At 41.2% G+C, this 20326-nt stretch overlaps 1 long non-coding RNA gene and 1 pseudogene across 1 annotated transcript; both read right to left on the bottom strand.

The window, feature by feature from the left end:
- Positions 1-5517: 5517 nt before the first annotated feature.
- On the bottom strand, positions 5518-11275 carry LOC105893960 (annotated as a pseudogene).
- Positions 11276-16370: 5095 nt separating this feature from the next.
- Positions 16371-17522, bottom strand: LOC116222456. Its single transcript, XR_004164666.2, has 2 exons — positions 17446-17522; positions 16371-17045 (listed from the first exon to the last, which is right to left on the bottom strand). It is a non-coding gene; the product is annotated as an uncharacterized LOC116222456 (long non-coding RNA).
- Between the last annotated feature and the right edge of the window lie 2804 nt (positions 17523-20326).

Genomic DNA, 20326 nt, shown 5'->3' with positions numbered 1-20326 from the left:
ATCATCCGCTCGCATGGTTTTTCCTACCACTGTTATGCCGATGATACTCAACTGTTTCTGTCTTTCCCTCCTGAGGACACCACGGTCTCGGCGCGGATTTCGGACTGTCTCGCTGATATATCCACATGGATGAAAAATCACCACCTTCAGCTGAACCTGGCCAAAACGGAGCTGATGGTCTTCCCAGCCAAACAGGTCATCCACCACAACATCAAGATCAATACTGACTCTTTATCTCTTGCTCCATCCAAAACAGCAAGAAACCTCTGGGTCATTATTGATGACCAACTGACCTTCACGGCCCACATCGCCTCTGTCACCAGGTCGTGCCGCTTTGCGCTATACAACATCCGCAAAATCAGGCCGTACCTAACCCAGTATGCCACCCAGCTGCTGGTGCAAACCTTGGTGAGCTCCCGCCTTGACTACTGCAACGCCCTCCTAACGGGCCTGCCGGCTTGCGTGGTGAAACCACTACAGATGATCCAGAACGCGGCGGCGCGTCTGGTGTTCAACCAACCGAAAAGGGCACACGTCACCCCGCTACTCATCGAGCTCCACTGGCTGCCAGTAGCTGCTCGCATTAAGTTCAAGTCACTTATGCTTGCCTACAGAGTGCTTACTGGTTCTGCTCCCACCTACCTAAATGCTCTTGTAAGGGCAAATGTTACACCCAGGACGCTGCGCTCGTCTAGTGAGCGTCGTTTGGCACTGCCGTCAGTGCAAGCACGGCAATCCAGACTATTTTCATTTGTAGTTCCACGTTGGTGGAACGAACTGCCTAGTACTACCAGAGCAGGGGCGTCCCTCTCTACCTTCAAGAAGCTTTTGAAGACCCAACTCTTCAGAGAGCACCTCCCCTCCTAACTGGTACCTGACTAGCGCTTAACTTGCACTTCAGCAGTTACATTCCTGCACTTCTTTTTCCTTTTTTCTAGGTCGTTGTTTTTCTAATTCTCATGTAAAGTAGTATTTATTGTTACACCATGCTTTTTTTATTGCTCTTAGCTTGACTGTTCTCTCCCTTGTACGTCGCTTTGGACAAAAGCGTCTGCTAAATGACTAAATGTAAATGTAAATGTAAATGTTCTTAAGAGGCTCACACCTACCTCTGTCAAGGAGACCCAAAGATTTGTAGGATTTCGCAAACTTTTACAGGAGCTTCATTAGGGCCTTCAGTTCTGTGCCGAGTATTTTCTGAGATTTCTGGATTAATCAAAGGTGTTGCATTTGCCTGCCTAGTTTCTTAATTTTGGATTGGATGTTTGACTTGCTTGCCTTCTTGAACTTCATGTCATATTTTACAATATACATTAACTTAAGGATACATCTCTGGCTCCCAGGGAATTCTCTGCAAGTTGGTCCACTAACACTAGCCTAGTAGCCATCCCCTTGGCAACTTGTCAATATTATGTTGGGTCCCCATTTCTTCCTACTTTTGCAAATGATGAGATGTTATCTGGGTTAATGGTGGCGCCGCTCAATGTGTACGGACACCATTTTGTGTAATGCTTCTTCACAGTTTTCTTGTTAATGCTCAAGCTTACAAAATGGCTTATATGAAATGCATATAGAAATAACCTGAAAATAACTACGTCAAAAGGTATCACATTCTGTGTAACTCTAAAGTACAGTTGATATTAGTTAGCCTACATAAGTATGAGGGATTCTTATGATGATTAGAGGAATAGCTGTGATACTGACTGAGCGAATACTAAGTACATTTGGTTAATCAAAATCATGCTCTCAATCCTGCTTTCTTAAATTTGTATTTGTACTCACAAACTTGACGTCAGCGTATTTTTCAGTGGTTTAAAAAAAAAAATGGCAGGGACTTCCATCGTAGCCACTCCAGGCTCAGAGTAAGGGTATTTAGCTTTTAAGTCTAATGAACACATGAACAAGTTTCCACTACATATCAATACAGACGTTAGTATCACTACTAGTGATAAGATGATAAAACAAACCACTTTGAATCAACATGAGATCCTTAGACACACCCCTTTTATTTACATGTAGGTTCAGAAGATAGTTAACCGAACTGAGAGTCAGTGTGATGCAGGGGGCTTGTTTGTGAGCCCCACTGCTGTGGGGAAAAAACTGTTCAGGTGGCGCAAGGTTTTGGTCTTGATAGCCCGGAACCTTCTGCCGGATGGGAGTCTCTGAAAAAGGGGGTGAGTATGTTGTTTGGATGGGAAGGATCAGCGATGATCTTGCCTGCTCTCTTGCTGGTCCCGCCCTTGTCTTGGAGAAGAACTGGGGCGATAGTGTTGAATGCGGAGCTGAAATTCACAAACATGATCTTGGCGTAGGTGCTGGGGGAGTCAAGGTGCTGGAGGATGAAGTGGAGTCCCATGTTGACTGCATCATTTACAGACCTGTTGGCTCTGTATGCAAACTGCAGTGGGTCGAGGAGGTGGTTGGTGATAGCCTTGAATGGGTCAGCACAAGGCGCTCAAAGGTCTTCATTACCACAGAGGTCAGGGCGACTGGTCTGTACTCATTAATGCCTGTGATCCTCTGCTTTTTGGGAACGGGGATGATTTAAAGCAGGCAGGTACCACGCATTCGGACAATGAGGTGTTAAAGATGTCCGTGAACACTGGAGACATCTGGTCCTTGACAGTACCTTAGTGTGGAGGGAGAGACAGCGTCTGGTCCAGCTTTGTGGGGGTTCTGTCTTTTTAGCAGCTTGTTGACATCCCTCTCCTGAATGGAGAGAGGTGTGATGGGGGGGAAGGGGCTGTCTGGGGCCATTTTGTGGGAGAGGGTAGTGTCTTTGTCCAGGCTGGGAAGAGTAGGTAGAGCCAGTTTAAAATTAGAATGAATGTAATTCCATTAACTCTAATTCAATTAATACCATGTTCAAACACTATTTGCAATTGCTCAAGTGCAAGGCAGAATAACATAATCTTACAATCTAACATTACCTAAAGCAATATGGCAACACAGAAAAAATGCTTTTAAGATCTTCTTGACAGTTGCAATTATGGTATGGCACGGTGGCTCAGGTGCTTGCACTGCCGCCTCACAGCAAGAAGTTCCTGGGTTCGATTCCCGCATGGGGCGCTGTTGGTCCTGGGGGGTAGGTTCTCCCCAGGCCTCCAGTGCTCAGGTGGGCTATCTCCCGGGCCTTTCTGTGTGGAGTTTGCATGTTCACAAGGGGTTTCCTCCACATAGAACCCCAACGCAAAAAGAACAGAAAAGATCCCTGTCCTGTCCCTGACCAAAATTGGACTGAACACTTGGCCTGCTCCCCGTGCGCCGTAAAAGGCTGCCCACTGCTCCTGGAGCCCCTTGAGGAAGGACAAGGACTTCAGGATGGGTTAAAGGCAGAAGAAAAATTTCACTGGCGACCTCATCAGCATGCGTGTGTGTGTCTGTGTGTCCTGTGTCGCCGCCAATGCATGTGTGTGGTGTTGTGTGCTGTGTGACAATAAAACAGACTTTGATCAGTTTCTTTGGAATCTCAGAGAAAGATTTTAAACATGCCAGTTTGTGTGTTGTCAAGGAGCTTTTAAATGTAGGGACTAGTGCTGTCAGTTTAACGCGTTATTAACGGCGTTAACGCAAACCCATTTTAACGCCGTAAAAAATTTTATCGCGAGATTAACGCGGTTTTTTTTTAGTAATTTTTTTTATTTTTGTTTAATTTTTTTTAGATTAACGTTTTATTTGGCCTCGCAAACTGTGTAGTAGGCTAACGTTACGGTTTGAGTGAATGGTGAGCGCGATACGGCGAAATGGATGATACAAATCTTCTGAATGGAAAGTTTACTTTTAAAAGTTGTGTTGTGCAAAAGAAGCGAGCTTCACTGTTGTCTGCAGGCAGCTGGCTGAAAGCAAATAAGTAGTAGGCTTACCTTTTTTTTGGTAACCTAACTGTTACGGTTCATTGTTTCTGAAATAAGAGGCCTGACTGCTATGTTCCCAGCAAACTTGAAAAAAAGAAAATATTAAGCCATGGTTTAACTGCACTATTTTGAGTTAACTATGACATAAATGCGATTAATCGCGATTAAATATTTTAATCGTTTGACAGCACTAGTAGGGACATTCCATTCTTTGTGATTGTACAATGGTATGATGTGAACTAGCTCTGTTAGACCAGACAGCAACGACGGCGTGTATTCTTCAGCAGCACACGTACTTTATTAACTATATCCAGCCTCGTACATCAGTCATTCTCCATGGTCATGCGCACCCTAGTGGCCTGACATTCCACTAAAGTGATGACATTTAATGGCACTTATTTGTGGGAATGAAAAACGTGAAAAGCATCGTTTCCAGTAACTCTCAGGTCTTATAATGTCAGTACACCAGTTAAATATTTTCTACAGTAAAATTATTTTATTTGGTCCATGTCCACCTATTGATAGATATTTGTGTTTGGTTGAAAGTAAAACGTGTGATATCTTAAATGCTCAAAGAAGACACAAGTCAAAATATTCAGTCACTTTATGAAACTTAAATTTATGTTATTAATGTTAATACTTTTTAAATGTCTGTTGTTTCAGTCATTGTTTTGACCCCTGCCATTTGTTTAAGGAACAACAAAACTTGCAATGAAATGTTTGTTCAAATGAAACAATATGAAAAGCTTTTGAGGCAATATGCATCAGATGGTCTTTGTCATGTTCTGGGCTGGCCATGTAAGGCTATGACAATTAACAATTAACATATCCTGATAATCCCTGCCCCTAATTTGGATTATGACAAAGATTTGGGAGTGACAGAGTCATTTACACAGAAAGGACAAGAAATAGGTGCTAATCTACTTTGAGAACATTACATTGCACACATTGCAGGCATTCAAAGAACAGAGGTGACGTCTTATATGAATGTAATTATTTTAATTAAAGTAAGTACACATTCGTAATACAATGACAAGAATTTGATTTTTGATTGATTTGCAGACAATAGAGCAACAATATCGGTCATTTTCATCTTAGCAAAGTCTATATAATGTGGGCGTAAATAATATATTAAAAGTCGAAATAATGTGGGCCTAAATAATATATTACTACAGAGAGAAACAGTAACCTTCATACATATTATGTATTCCACTATGTGTTTGCTCATATCATTCCTATATGTAATGGTGACTTTATAGGATGGATTCTCATTGCTAATGGGATGCTTTCCAATAGTTGAATTGATTGATTGAGAACCTGGAATGCAAAGTCAATTGGAGCATGATAGTTAGCTTGAATTTCAGTTTAAAAGATACATTTTATAGTGAGTATATAGAAATGGCTTTACTTGCATACATGCACACACTTACTCTTCAAGAATGTATTGAAGACACAAATTATTCAATCACAAGGTTACCATTTGCTTGAGACATAAAGCCTCCCCTGTAAATCTAGATGGAGTCACATGACTTATTCTTGGGTAGTGGTGTATTGTGGGGGCATATCTCCAGGTTTGCCATCAGCACCGCTGTGATGAACAGGAGGAAGCACACTGGTTGGGAAGAAAGGCATCTGGAAAAGCAACACATGAAAAAGGTAGCTGAAGGATTCACACCCACCTATTTATCACAAGGTCATTAATAATGGTCTTCTACAAATAAATGTTCATTACTCTGTACCTGTGTACCCTGTGGAGGTGCTGACGGGTGGGAGGTGGGAAAAGAGGGGGGCACCTGGCTTGAAACGTAAACAACCTGCTACAAAATCAAATACAAACATGTAAAGAGGAACAGCCTATTCAGTGTGGAGTCTTCTAACTCAGGGGTTTTCAACCGGGGGTCCGCGGCCCCCTGGTGGTCCGCAACAGCATTGCAGGGGGTCCGCGACATGAGGCTATGTTGATCAGTTCACCATTGACTATTTTATTTTTATAAATTCGCTTTGATATTTTAACACATTTCCAGATTGCTCTTGAATATCGTGAAAAATACCTAAAATAAGAAAAATATGTCTATAGGAGATTCACGCTGACAGAATGTAGGTGGACTGCTTCTATCCAGTCTATGCTAATGTTAATGCATTGCGTCCCTAACGTCACGCCATACGCATATTATTCGTAACGTACAGTCTCGCGCGCGAAGTTGACAAGCATCTGCAGTAAATCATAGCCTAAGATATACTTTTGGTGAACGACTGAAGTTATCTACTGTCCTTAGCTAACATTTCGTTCTAACGTCGAGTTAGCTGGTCAGAAGCACCAATGGATCGGTTTTTAGTGAGGAGAGTGACAGAGGAACAGACTGCCACGACAGAGGGACAAGCTGCCACGATAGAGGGACAAGGACAGGCTTCCAACAAAGCTACACCTTCACAGGATACAGGGAAACAAAGTAAAAAAAGAAAAAGAAAATACAATGAGGAATACATAAAATACGGATTTACAGTGACCACAGACAGAGCAGGAAAGGAGGTACCACTGTGTTTCGTGTGTTCAACATTACTGTCAAATGAAGCCATGAAGCCGTCGGAACTATTGCGGCATATAGAGACGCATCACGTTTTCTTGAATGCCAAGCCTATTGAGTACATGCAACAGATGTTGCATAATTTCCAGAGCTTGCTGCAAAAGCAATGAGGTGTCTTTTGCCCTTCCCAACTATCTACCTGTGTGAGAGCGTTTTTTCTACACTGGCGTACTTGAAGAATAAGTACAGGGCAATACCAGAGAATGATATGAGACTGTCGCTGTCTACCATTTCGCCACGAATAGACAGGCTATGTGGACTTCACCATGCCCAGATATCACACTGACACGTCTCCCCTCTCTCCACACACATACACGCATGGACGCGCAGACACACGCGCACGCACGCGCGCGCAGGCACATCAGTGGGCCGCGGAATACTTTCTAGTCACAATGGTGGTCCCTGGGACCAAACCAGTTGAAAACCCCTGTTCTAACTGACTAACGTTGGCACCAAAAGTGCTGCTGGACTGTAAAGATTTATCACAGTTTTACTCACCTCAGTGTTAGAACAGCAGGTGGCTTTGCAGGCAAACGCAGACACACATATGGAGACAATGAACTCCAGTACTGACAACACCAGCATCACTGCAGCAATCCCCTGTGATCTGCTCTGTTGTAGGGGAAAGAAATATTACACATACCGACTGTAAGACAGATCAAGATTATTGTCATGTATGTTATAAACAGTATAGTATGCTTTATGCCATTTATAATGTTTGGTATCAAATGTTTGGTATTATATAATTTGGTACCTACCCAGTTATCATCGTTCATGGGGCAGTAATAGCCATTATAACAGTTTTCATAATATAATGCTAGGATGATGAAATCCAAGCTAAACAAAATGATGGCAATCCCTGCAGTTATTGTGCTGAAGATATTCATCCCAAGTGATGCTTTGACCTACATGAAAAACAGCAAAATCACACCACCATAACCATTTTTAAGGTAGCCTCCAGGGCTCCATTCTGTCTTCTTATTGGGGCAACTGCCAGTCTCACCCCCAATCTAATTGGCAGACGGAGAAGGTCAAGGGTCAATCCGGAGCTCGAGGCCACCCTGGCAGGACTAGCCTTGGACAGTCCTTTTAAGGTGATGTCGGCGGGGAAAACGTATTTCCTAAAGAATCCGTATTGAAACCGGATATCGTCACTTTACTCCTGTGCTGCAACATTCGTGTACCACATGAACAACTAACCGAGTCAATTTAGACATATAAAAAGTCGTGTAGATAGCTTTATTCACATAAGCCGTATAACTTCACAAAAATAATAATAATTTAAAGAAAACCGATCGTTTGAATGTCAGGTGATCAACACAACTTCTCAACTAAAAAGTAAAGGTCCTAATCAAACGGAGTAAAGTGACGACTTCCGGTTTCAATACGGATTCTTTAGGAAATACGTTTTCCCCGCCGACAGTGATCATTAGGATCAACCCAGTGTCCTACAAGTTCCTGTTCCCTAAGGATTCGCCTTTTATGTCTCCTTGTTGTGACCACTGCTCTCTTCGCCTCTGAACCCTGCCCCCAAAGTTTCTCCCGCTCCCCGAATCATCAGGGGCCAACCAGAGTTCACAGTTCACCGTTCGCTGGACTCCTGCCAGGTGCAAGAAGGGGTGGTGGACTGGGAGGGGCCCAGAGGAATGTTCATGGGTCCCAGCCTGGAAAATCATGGACAAGGACCTCCTCAGAGACTTTCGTTGCCAACATCCAGATTGTCCAGGGACGTCCCTAGAGGGAGGGGGTGGGGTGGGGGGGGGGGACATTTGTTCGCTGCTAGAGGCCGTCAAAGGACTCTATACCTGTGTTTGGTGTCACCATGTGTTTTGTGTTTATTTAGGTTGTGCTTTAGTCCTGACTTTCCGCCTTTTGTGTTTACTTCCTGCCTTTGTTTGTTTTCCCGCCATTTTCTGTACCCACCTGCTCATCAGAAAGTCACATTACTCTAGTATTTATACCTGGCCCTTTGGCAAGCTCATCACCGAGTCTTAGTGGTCTGTGTACTAGTGATGGCGAAATGAAGCTTCATGAATCTTCAAAGCTTTCCAGCCAGACGTGTTGAAAAAAGGTTCACTACTCGAAGCTTCGTTCGCTCTCTAGTGACACCTGCTGTTCAATAAAAATACGGTGTAGAAAAGATTTTCTCGTGACAGTGAATTTGTTCAATTTGTTGAGGTCCGCAAGGCCCTAAAATAACATGCACACAAACGTATGGTGAAAAAAACTTACCTCCATTAATTCAAATTTCATTGTAGGCGAACACAACGAGAATAAAGGCTTTCTTTTTTTTCTTCTTTCTTCTAATAGTTTGACCTATAGATCTAAGGGCTGTATGGTGGCACAACTAGCGACGTCGCCTTACAAGCACAGACTACTCAGTTTCAAAACCTGGCCATTGCACATTTTAACCCAATGCTTTGGATAAAAACGCCTGCTAATTATCTTTACTCTCTTCTGTATGCTGTTGGAACAGAGGGTAGTTAAAGTGCTTTTGGAATACTGGTCAGTACTTTTGTAAAACCAAGGGTATTGAGAGTGCTTTTGGACAACTGGTCAGTGAAAGTGCAGGGCACTGAAAAGGGGGCGAAAGTGCTTTGTGCAACTGGATCAAGGGCTTGCTCTTCCTAACTGGCTCCATAACTCTATCTCAAATAATCTATACTACTAACAACACCAAACAATCTAAATCTCCAACTATCGCTAAATCTCCAACTATCGCTAAATCCCCAACCACTGACAACAACAACCACGAATACGAGATGGGAATTGGGACATCGTATAGTCGAAGCGTCCCGCCAAAAGTGAACGAACGAACCACTTCGTAAAGCACTTGATTCAAATGAGGCTTCAGACGTCACCAGTGACGTCATTTCGGCAAAACGATACAAGCCTCGCTACGCGCTCCGTCTGGAAGTGCTTCACTTTCCCAACACAAGCTCCGAAGCCTCAGGGTAATTTGTAACATCACTACTGTGTACCTTGGTTCTCTTGTCTACCCGTGAGTTTTCTTTTATGTTCCTGGTTTGTTTCTCTACTGTTTAGCAGTTAGAGGCTTTTTGCTTTTGACTTGTTCTGGAGCTTGCATTCACCTGGCTTATCTGTTTATCATAGATAGCTTTTGATTTCATCTGGATCTTCTTTGTTTTTGAGACCTTTTTCTAAGATCTGCATTTGGGTCCTACCTTTGCTCAACGTGACACAGTCTACTTAAACAATCTAACGGCCCGGGTTCAATTCCTGACTCTGGCCTGACACTCCACTGGTCTTGTGTGTGTGTGCTTGCCGACCTTGTTGCCTCGCCTCTGCTACCAGTTCCACATACTTTAGCTTCCTCCTTTCAAATGCTCCCTCAATCACATCTTCAATCGTTAACTCAATACAGTAAACAATGTGCTCACACTCAGAATGCAACACCATGTCTGGTCCCATAGCAGTCACATACCAATACACTGTGGAACTTAAAGTTGTCTTCCCACATCAGCCAACTATCTCCAATCCCATGCTTTGCCCCATTTGCCAGTACTGTTTGTACGTGCCTGGTGTCCCCTTTTCTGCCCCTCTTTCACAAAAGAAAACTCACTGTCCCTGTCATTAACCGGCAAAGACTTAATATAAACTTGTTTATTCTCAAACAAACATGCAAACTATTTTTAAACCTGATTATATCCCCTCGTGTAGCAACCCTGGGTCAGGCTAGTTTTACATCCAGACAAAACGTGTTTTCATGAGCCAACACCAAATGCAGCTTCTGTCTTCACCCACCCACTGACTGAGGTTCTACGGAGTTGGGAAGACATCATAAGTGGCCCCAAGTATGAATTTAATGCAGTTAGCGTCCATAGCCCAAAGTTCTCTCCAGAATTGATACACTCTTCATATTGCCTCACAATCACACATATATATTAAACTACTCATATACTTTATATATACTATTATATATACTCAGTATCGCAAGCCAGCAATACCTAATAAGTTAAGATTGTTTCATTGAAAATAAATGACAGGTCTTCTGCAAAGAGACATGAAAACTGAAAGGAAGTGTGAATGTAATATAATGTTGCATTAAGGTACATGCGTGTAGTCAGTGTTGAATGATCCATCATCAAATACTCACCAAACATGGATTGAGCTTCTTATTGGCTCTAACAGTGAGAGAACCAGCAGTGATGTACTGAAGAAAGAGTGTTTCACATTCAAAGAAAAATACATATGGCATTAGAAGAGCCATTGGTAATATAATGACACAAAAAAGGGTAGACTATGAGATTCTCATAGTATATTAGGAAGCAGGATAATTATAACTAGAAATATTACAGATGGCAATCATTTAAACAAACTACTTTAATGTATACATTTTTTTAAAGGAGAAAAAAAATGATGTAATAAATGAATTGATCTCACGATGATGGCTCCCCAGAACATGATACCAGAGAACTTGGATATGGTTACATCAAATAAAGTCACGATACCAAACAAGAACCCAACCACGCCAACCATAATTTGAACTGTCTGTGGAAAATAAAGGCAAACAAATAGCTCCATGGAAGTTGACTGCAAAAGTACAAGTTTCAACATTATTCACTCTGTGAGTTAATAGTCATTTGCGTTATATTGAACTAGATCCTTATCCTAGACTCACCCCCAGGGCTGCTGGTTCTCCTTTTAGGAATTTCCCAAGCCGAGAGGAGACTGGTGGAACAACTCCGCTCTGGGGTGAAGTGGCACTTTGGGCACCTTGTTGTGGGTACACATGAGTGACAACCATAATGCCACTGGCAGGGGGACCAGAGTTGGCCATGGTTGCTGTTGGAAGTTACACAAACCTGAAACGACCAGCAGATCAGAGAAAGAACAGTTTTCAGGGCATATTCTGAAAAAAAACTTGTTAGCCAACAAAAACTGCACTCAGGAAGAGAAACTGACCAATAACTGTTATGAAATCCTCTTCATCAGTAACAGTGAATAAACCACACAATTACATTAAGTGTTGAGCATTTTCTGTAGTGCTGAATCAGTCTTTCATTTTCGGCATACATGGTGCTTCTGAGTTGTCTAATTAAAGGCACAGTTTCTGTTCCTGATACACATTCGACTCATCTGAGAAAGACATCAAGACAGATTTACCAACATCAGGTTTTCATTTCAACATTTTCACCTTTTCTATCTTTGCAGCATATAATGCGCAATATGTCAGTGTATAAACTGCTACCTCTCTTACAAATATGTTAATCAATTTATTCTGTTATTCAGAAAACAATTCTCACTCAGTATAATGAACCGCTCTCAAATCAAGCCAAAAAAAAACATGAACTTACTTCTGACGTATTCTAATTGAAAGTAGAATAGAAACAGGTTTCCGTGTGGGTATAGGCTACAGATCAATGGCGGTACCCTCTGGAATAGTTTTTCACCAGTTCTGAGTCTCAACTTAAGGTTACTGCCTTCTTCCGGCACTGGCAGCTGCACTAGTATGAGGAGCTTGTGATGTTCCTTGGTTATCTTGACGTTCTGAAATAGCTTTTAGAAAGTGATGAAACATCGGCCTCTAGTGGTAAACAAGAATATTACACACTGATTGAGGTACCTTTGCTCCAATACACAGGCCTATCGCACACAAATGCTGAAGCTAAATGTAGCAGCCTTAATATACACCACAATCAACAGTAATATGTCACAGTATAGTTGTAAATAGATTGAAATTTTTATGTATTTTTGGGACTAAGCACCCCCCTATGCAAATGGTCTTCGACTTCCTGACGGGGAGGCCACAGGTGGTGAGAATCGGTGACCGCACCTCTTCCACAGTAATCTCCAACACAGGCTACCCCAAGGGCTGTGTGCTCAGCCCCCTCCTGTTCTCCTTGTTCACGCATGACTGTGCGGCTACGCACAGTTCCAACCTCATTGTCAAGTTTGCTGATGACACAACCATTGTGGGCCTCATCACTGACAATGAAGAGTCAGCCTACAGAGAGGAAGTTGATACCCTGACTACATGGTGTCAGGATAATAACCTCTCTCTCAACATCAGCAAGACAAAGGAGATTATTGTGGACTATAGGAGACGGCAGGTGGAGGAGCATGCACCCCTGCATATCAACGGTTCCGCAGTGGAAATGGTCAGCTGCTTCAGGTTCCTCGGGGTCAACATCAGCAATGACCTCACCTGGTCTGCTCACACAGACAAGGTGGTCAAAGCGGCCCCGGAAGCGCCTCTTCTTCCTGAGGAGACTGAAGAAGTTTGGCATGGATTCAGTCATCCTCACCCATTTCTACAGATGTACAATAGAAAGCATCCTGACTGGGTGCATTACAGTGTGGTATGGGAGCTGCACAGCCATGGACCGCAAGGCCCTGTGTAGTGTGGTCAGGTCTGCGGAGTTCATCATCGGCAGGGAGCTCCCAGCCCTGCAGGACACCTACCACACACGATGCCTTCAGACTTTTCACCCTGCTGCCTTCTGGAAGGCGGTACCGTAGCATCCGGTCTCGCACACGCAGACTGGAGAACAGTTTCTTCCCGAGGGCCATCAGGCTGCTAAATGGACATTCACACACTATCGACACTTTTTCACTCGTCACTTTACATACACTGTCACTTTCAAATTACTGCTTGTACTACACTTACATACTGTCACTTCCACTTACTGTTTGCACTAGCAGTAATATTTATCAGAATTATTGCACTACCTGCTACTCCTATTGTCTGTAGGGTAGTATAGGTTTAATAGGTTAGCATAGTTTATTATATGTTTATTTTATGTGTATTATATGTTATATGTATATATGTTAGTATTATATGTATAGGTTGCTATATGTTTTAGCATATTGTATTGTATATTTATCTTGTATATTTAGTAATGTTATTACATGTAAATTATGTTCAGAGTACTTGTACATCGTGTATGTCATGTTATGTTATATTATGTTATGTTATGTTATGCTATGGTAGGTTGTTGTGCGGTGCCTTGTCCTAAGAATTTCAGTGCCCAGTCTGACCCTGTGTCATTCTGTGCATCTGACAATAAAAGACTTGTGACTTGACTTGTGACTTGTGACATTATCACAGGGTAGGCTGTGGTCATTGCTTTACAGTCTTAGCAGAATAAATGCTACCAATCACAGCTAGACCTTGACCCCTCTCATTTCCTCCATAAATATTTATACTTCAGAGTTGGAGTTCAAGGTTTTCTGTTAATTAGGAGTAGCCTGTTTCTGTGTAGGTCAGGCTAGCTGAGGAACTGTGTCAAGTCATACTTCCATTTAAAACATGCCTTTTTAGAGACTTGCCTTTTGTTCATCTTATATCAAAATTCTGTTAAGGGTAGTTTTTTTTTTTTTCTACCACTGAATTACCACAGTGATCCAAATCTGTATACCTCAGGAACAGCAAACATAATACAAGTAAGGAACAAACATCTGCCACACAGGAAGAGCACTATTTCCTCAAATTAATTTCCATAAACCACTTAACAAAAAGTAGTATTCTACCGACTTACCGTCATACAGGAGATGATGATCATGCTCCTGGATCAACAACAGTATGGTATTCAGCATAGAGGAGATGATGATCATGCTCCTGGATCAACAACAGTATGGTATTCAGCATAGAGGAGATGATGATCATGCTCCTGGATCAACAACAGTATGGTATTCAGATGATGATCATGCTCCTGGATCAACAACAGTATGGTATTCAGATGATGATCATGCTCCTGGATCAACAACAGTATGGTATTCAGCATAAAGGAGCACACTGGAGAGTGCCACAAGATGTCTTATATCCAAACAGTAAAACGCTGTCTGTCTTGGAAGTCGTATTATCCCTTACAGTAAAACATACGCACATTTACATTTTCATAGGTCCTTCAATCGGTGATTTATCAAGCGATGAGAGGTTAAGTTTGTCAGTGTTTGAAAATGAGGCATGATGCCAGGATTTTCCCAAAGACTTTGAATCTCCAAAACGTCCCTCCAGGATTTAGTTTGTGATCAAAACGACTTTGTCATTTAAGGAATTGTGAGAGGTTTTCGCAAACTTTCACAACCTTACTTATGTGGTCATTTCATCAAATCTAGAAAAAGGATTTCAATTTAAATAAAAAAAGTCATGCCTTAGTTTGAATCTTTGAACTCTATTCCAAAATCACAACTTTTTGTTAATATTCATAACAGTAATCATGAAGAGTCGTGCACTATTGTTTAAAAAAAACCTCAACAGATAATATGAATATTCTAAATGTGTTGACTATTCCTGGACTTACTTTGCCACTATTCTACCCTTTAATAGGTAGGCCTATGAATGAATTTAGGAATGTGCTTTTATTTTGAAATGTTATCTCCATTCAAACCCAACGGCCGAATAAACAGTTGGTTGCAACAATATGTCTTAAGTTTAATACCATGTTCGAACACTATTTGTCTTAAGTTTAATACCATGTTCAAACACTATTTGCAATTTCAAAACTGCAAGGCAGAATAACAATCTTATAATCTAACATTACCTAAAGCAGTAGATGGCAGTACATACTAGTCATAGCTCATATTATTAAATATACTTAATGTCACAAGCCAACAATATTTAATAAAATCAGATTTTTTTCATTGAAAATAAACGAAAGGTCTTCTGCAAAGAGACATGAACACTGAAAGGTAGTGTGAATGTAATATAATGTTGCATTAAGGTACAGGTGTGTAGTCAGTGTTGAATGATCCATCATCAAATACTCACCAAACATGGATTGAGCTTCTTATTGGCTCTAACAGTGAGAGAACCAGCAGTGATGTACTGAAGAAAGAGTGTTTTCACACATAAAAAAAAATATATATATATGGCATTAGGAGAGCCATTGGCAATATAACATTATTTGCAATTTCACAACTGCAAGGCAGAATAACATAATCTTATCATCTAACATTACCTAAAGCAATAGATGGCAGCACATACTAGTGCTAGAAAAAGACATTTCTAAGCTCTTCTTGGCAGCTGCAATTATTAAAGTAATCACATTTTTTGTAACTTCAGAGAAAGATTTGATACATGCCAGTTTGTGTGTTGTCTATGAGCTTTCAAATGTAGGGAAATTCCATTGGTTGATTGGATGACATCGCAGCATGATGAAGATAAAGATGATGGTGATGACATCGCAGCATGATGAAGATGAGGATGATGACATTGCAGCATGATGAAGATAAAGATGATGGTGATGACATCGCAGCATGATGAAGATGAGGATGATGACATTGCAGCATGATGAAGATAAAGATGATGGTGATGACATCGCAGCATGATGAAGATGAGGATGATGACATCGCAGCATGATGAAGATAAAGATGATGACATCGCAGCATGATGAAGATGAGGATGATGACATCGCAGCATGATGAAGATAAAGATGATGACATCGCAGCATGATGAAGATAAAGATGATGACATCGCAGCATGATGAAGATGAGGATGATGACATTGCAGCATGATGAAGATAAAGATGATGGTGATGACATTGCAGCATGATGAAGATGAGGATGATGACATAGCAGCATGATGAAGATAAAGTAGCACCTCTTAGTGGGAGCCCCATGAGAAATGTGAAAGGCATCGTGGATCAAATCAATCTTTTCCAGTAACTATTGGGTCTTCTAGTGTTAGTACACCAGTTAAATATGTTCTACAGTAAAGTTATTGTATTTGGTCTATGTCCAGGAATAGTTGTTTCAACCCCTGGCCATGTTAAGCTATGACAAGTAACATATCCTGATGACCCCTGCCACTAATTTGGATTATGACAAAGATTTGGGAGTGACAGAGTCATTTGCACAGAAAGGACAAGAAATAGGTGCTACTCTACTTTGAGAACATTACAAAGTTAAACATTGCAGGCATTCAAAGAACAGAGGTGATGCCTTATATTTGAAAAAAAAGATTTAATTTAATGTAATTATTTTATTGAAAGTACGTACACAATCGTAATACAATGACAAGAATTTGATGCTGCGGACAAGAGAGGCAACATTATCCATCATTTTCATATTCATCTTAGCAAAGTCTCAATAATGTGGGCCTAAATAATATATTAAAAGTCTAAATAATGTGGGCCTATATATTATATTAAAAGTCTAAATAATGCGGGCCAATATAATACAATACTACAGAGAGAAACAATAACCTTCATACATATTATACTTTCCACTATGTGTTTGCTCATATCATTCCTATATGTAATGGTGACTTTATAGGATGGATTCTCATGGCTAATGGGATGCTTTCCAATAGTTGAATTGATTGATTGAGACCCTGGAATGCAAAGCAGGTCACTTGGAGCATGCTAGTTAACTAGAGTATCGATTTAATAGATACATTTGAGTGAGTATATAGGAATTGCTTTATTTGCATGCATCTCTTCAAGAATGTATTGAAGACACAAATTATTCAAAAGAGAGTCACAAGGTTACCATTTGCTTGAGACATAAAGCCTCCCCTGTAAATCTAGATGGAGTCACATGACTCTTGGGTAGTGGTGTATTCTGGGGGCAGACAGTCATGTTTGCCATCAGCACTGAAGTCATGAACAGGAGGAACCACACTGGTTGGGAAGAAAGGCATCTGGAAAAGCAACACATGAAAAAGATAGCTGAAGGATTCACACCCACCTATTTATCACAAGGTCATTAATAATGGTCTTCTACAAATAAATGTTCATGACTCTGTACCTGTGTACCCTGTGGAGGTGCTGACGGGTGGGAGGTGGGAAAAGAGGGGGGGACTTGGCTTGAAACAACCTGCTACAAAATCAAATACAAACATGTAGCGTAGCGCCCCCTAGAGTATGACAGCTGAACTCCCTTCAGCGCATGGTAGCGCCCCCTAGAGTATGACAGCTGAACTCCCTTCAGCGCATGGTAGCTAAAGAGGAACAGTCTATTCAGTGTGGAGTCTACTAACTGACTGACATGAGCAGCAAAAGTGCTGCTGGACTGTAAAGACTTATCACAGTTTTACTCACCTCAGTGTTAGAAGAGCAGGTGGCTTTGCAGGCAAACGCAGACACACATATGGAGACAATGAACTCCAGCACTGACAGCACCAGCATCACTCCAGCAATCCCCAGTGTCCTGCTCTGTTGTAGGGGAAATAAATATTACACATAAGACTGCCAGACAGATCAAGATTATTGTCATGAATGTTATAAACAGTATAGTATGCTCAATTTATATATACAATTTATAATGTTTGGTATACCAACCAAATTCATTTGGCAGTAATAGTCTCCATCAAAACAGGCGTTTGTAGATGAAATCCACATTACGAAACATAAATCCATGCTAAACAAAAGGGTGGCAGTCCCTGCAGTTATTGTGCTGAAAATATTCATCCCCAGTGATGCTTTGACCTACATGAAAAAAGCAAAATCACATCACTAAATATAATAGCAATTTCAGATTTCAGTCCAATATATTTGAAGGTAGCCCATTTTTTTTGGTTATACACAGGAAAAGATGTTAAGTTCCTTTTGCTATAGGTTGGGGACTTCACTGTCACTTGCAAGTTTTCGTACGCAATAATCTAACCAATATAACAACTGCCCAACCATAGGATGGAACAACGCATGAGATCCGTAAAGGCTTTCACAGTACAAGTCTATAGCCCACAAGTGCTTAACCCAAAGCATGACTGCCCAACCATAGAATCTATGCGGCAGGATACAACAACAACAACAACAACAACAACAACAACAACAACAAAGCTGCCTTTGTGAGCATTTCATTAGGGTTTTAAAGCAGGCACCTTCCTTCATAAGTGTTTCATTGAATTAGGCCCACGACAGGGTCAACAGTGCCCCCTCCCCCCTTACTCATGATGGGTTAGGACACATGCCACTGTTGGTACATTTGGAATTCGTTCATTGGGTGATTTAGTCAGGGGCCTTGAACCTTTACTAGCTATTGATATGGTAATTCTGGTTGTAGTTATTATTAATCCAATTTGAAAATGTTTTTTTTTTCTATTATTATTGTTACTGTTCTTTATTTGGACCACTATGGTACGCACCACACTTTGTGTTCAACCTTATTAATCTGCTGTTGTGTTGATTGGTTGATATCCATCCAATCCAATATTTATTGGTGCTGTTGTCAGAATAGTACCAACATTATCTTGGTGGCCCTCATGAGGAGAGAATTACTATTTATGCACAATTGCACACCACATTTATTTTGGCGCCGTTCACAAAGTAAGGTGTCACCATTATTCTGGTTCCTATGTGTATTGTACCTACTACCACAGACAACAACCGATACACCTCAAGATACACCTTGACAATATTTCACATATCTCAGTGTTAGTTCAGGTTAATTCACAGCCCCTGAGAGCACCTCAGCCACAACCACTGGCTCACTTTATCAGCAGCCTCAGATGACTCCTTTAAAGTTCTTTTGAGTGACCATCCTTAAAAAAACAAACAGAACTGTTATGGCTCATTTAGCTACAAAGCCTCAAACAGCTATCTCCACTGGTCGTGTGTGTGTGTGTGTGCTTACCGACCTTGTTGCCTCGCCTCTGCTACCAGTTCCACATACTTTAGCTTCCTCCTTTCAAATGCTCCCTCAATCACATCTTCAATCGTTAACTCAATAAAGTAAATAATGCGCTCACACTCAGAATACAACACTATGTCTGGTCCCATAGCAGTCAAAACAATACACTGTGGAACTTAAAGTTGTCTTCCCACATCAGCCAACTATCTCCAATCCCATGCTTTGCCCCATTTGCCAGATGTGTTTGTACGTGCCTGGTGTCCCCTTTTCTGCCCCTCTTTCACAAAAGAAAACTCACTGTCCCTGTCATTAACCGGCAAAGACCTAACCTAGACTTGTTTATTCTCAAACAAATACGCGAATGATTTTAAAACAGTCAAATGCAGTTAGTGTCCATAGCCCAAAGTTCTCTCCAGAATTAATACATCCTTCATATTGCCTCACAATCACACGGAATTATTAAACTACTCATATACTTGATGTTATCTTATGATTGTTTCATTGAAAATAAACGAAAGGTCTTCTGCAAAGAGACATGAAAACTGAAAGGTAGTGTGAATGTAATGTATTTCAGATGTTGCATTAAGGTACAGGCGTGTTGTCAGTGTTGAATGATCCATCATCAAATACTCACCAAACATGAATTGAGCTTCTTATTGGCTCTAACAGTGAGAGAACCAGCAGTGATGTACTGAAGAAAGAGTGTTTCACGTTAAAAGAAAAATACATTAGGAGAGGAGAGCCATTGGTAATATGATGACACAAAAAAGGGTAGACTATGAGATTCTCATAGTATATTAGGAAGCAGGATAATTATAACTAGAAATATTACAGATGGCAATCATTTAAACAAACTACTTTAATGTATACATTTTTTTAAAGGAGAAAAAAAATTATGTAATAAATGAATTGATCTCACGATGATGGCTCCCCAGAACATGATACCAGAGAACTTGGATATGGTTACATCAAATGCAGTCACGATACCAAACAAGAACCCAACCACGCCAGCCATAATTTGAACTGTCTGTGGAAAATAAAGGTAAACAAATAGCTCCATGGAAGTTGACTGCAAAAGTACAAGGTCCAACATTATTCACTCTGGCATATGGGTAAAACTGAACTAGATCCTTATCCTAGACTCACCCCCAGGGCTGCTGGTTCTTCTTTTAGGAATTTCCCAAGCATAGAGGAGGCTGGTGGAACGACTCCGCTCTGGGGTGAAGTGGCACTTTGGGCACCTTGTTGTGGGTACACATGAGTGACAACCATAATGCCACTGGCAGGGGGACCAGAGTTGGCCATGGTTGCTGTTGGAAGTTACACAAACCTGAAACGACCAGCAGATCA

Source organism: Clupea harengus, chromosome 11 (assembly GCF_900700415.2).
Source record: "Clupea harengus chromosome 11, Ch_v2.0.2, whole genome shotgun sequence".
Classification (NCBI taxonomy): Eukaryota; Metazoa; Chordata; class Actinopteri; order Clupeiformes; family Clupeidae; genus Clupea; species Clupea harengus.
This window is presented reverse-complemented; position numbering and strand designations above follow the sequence as displayed.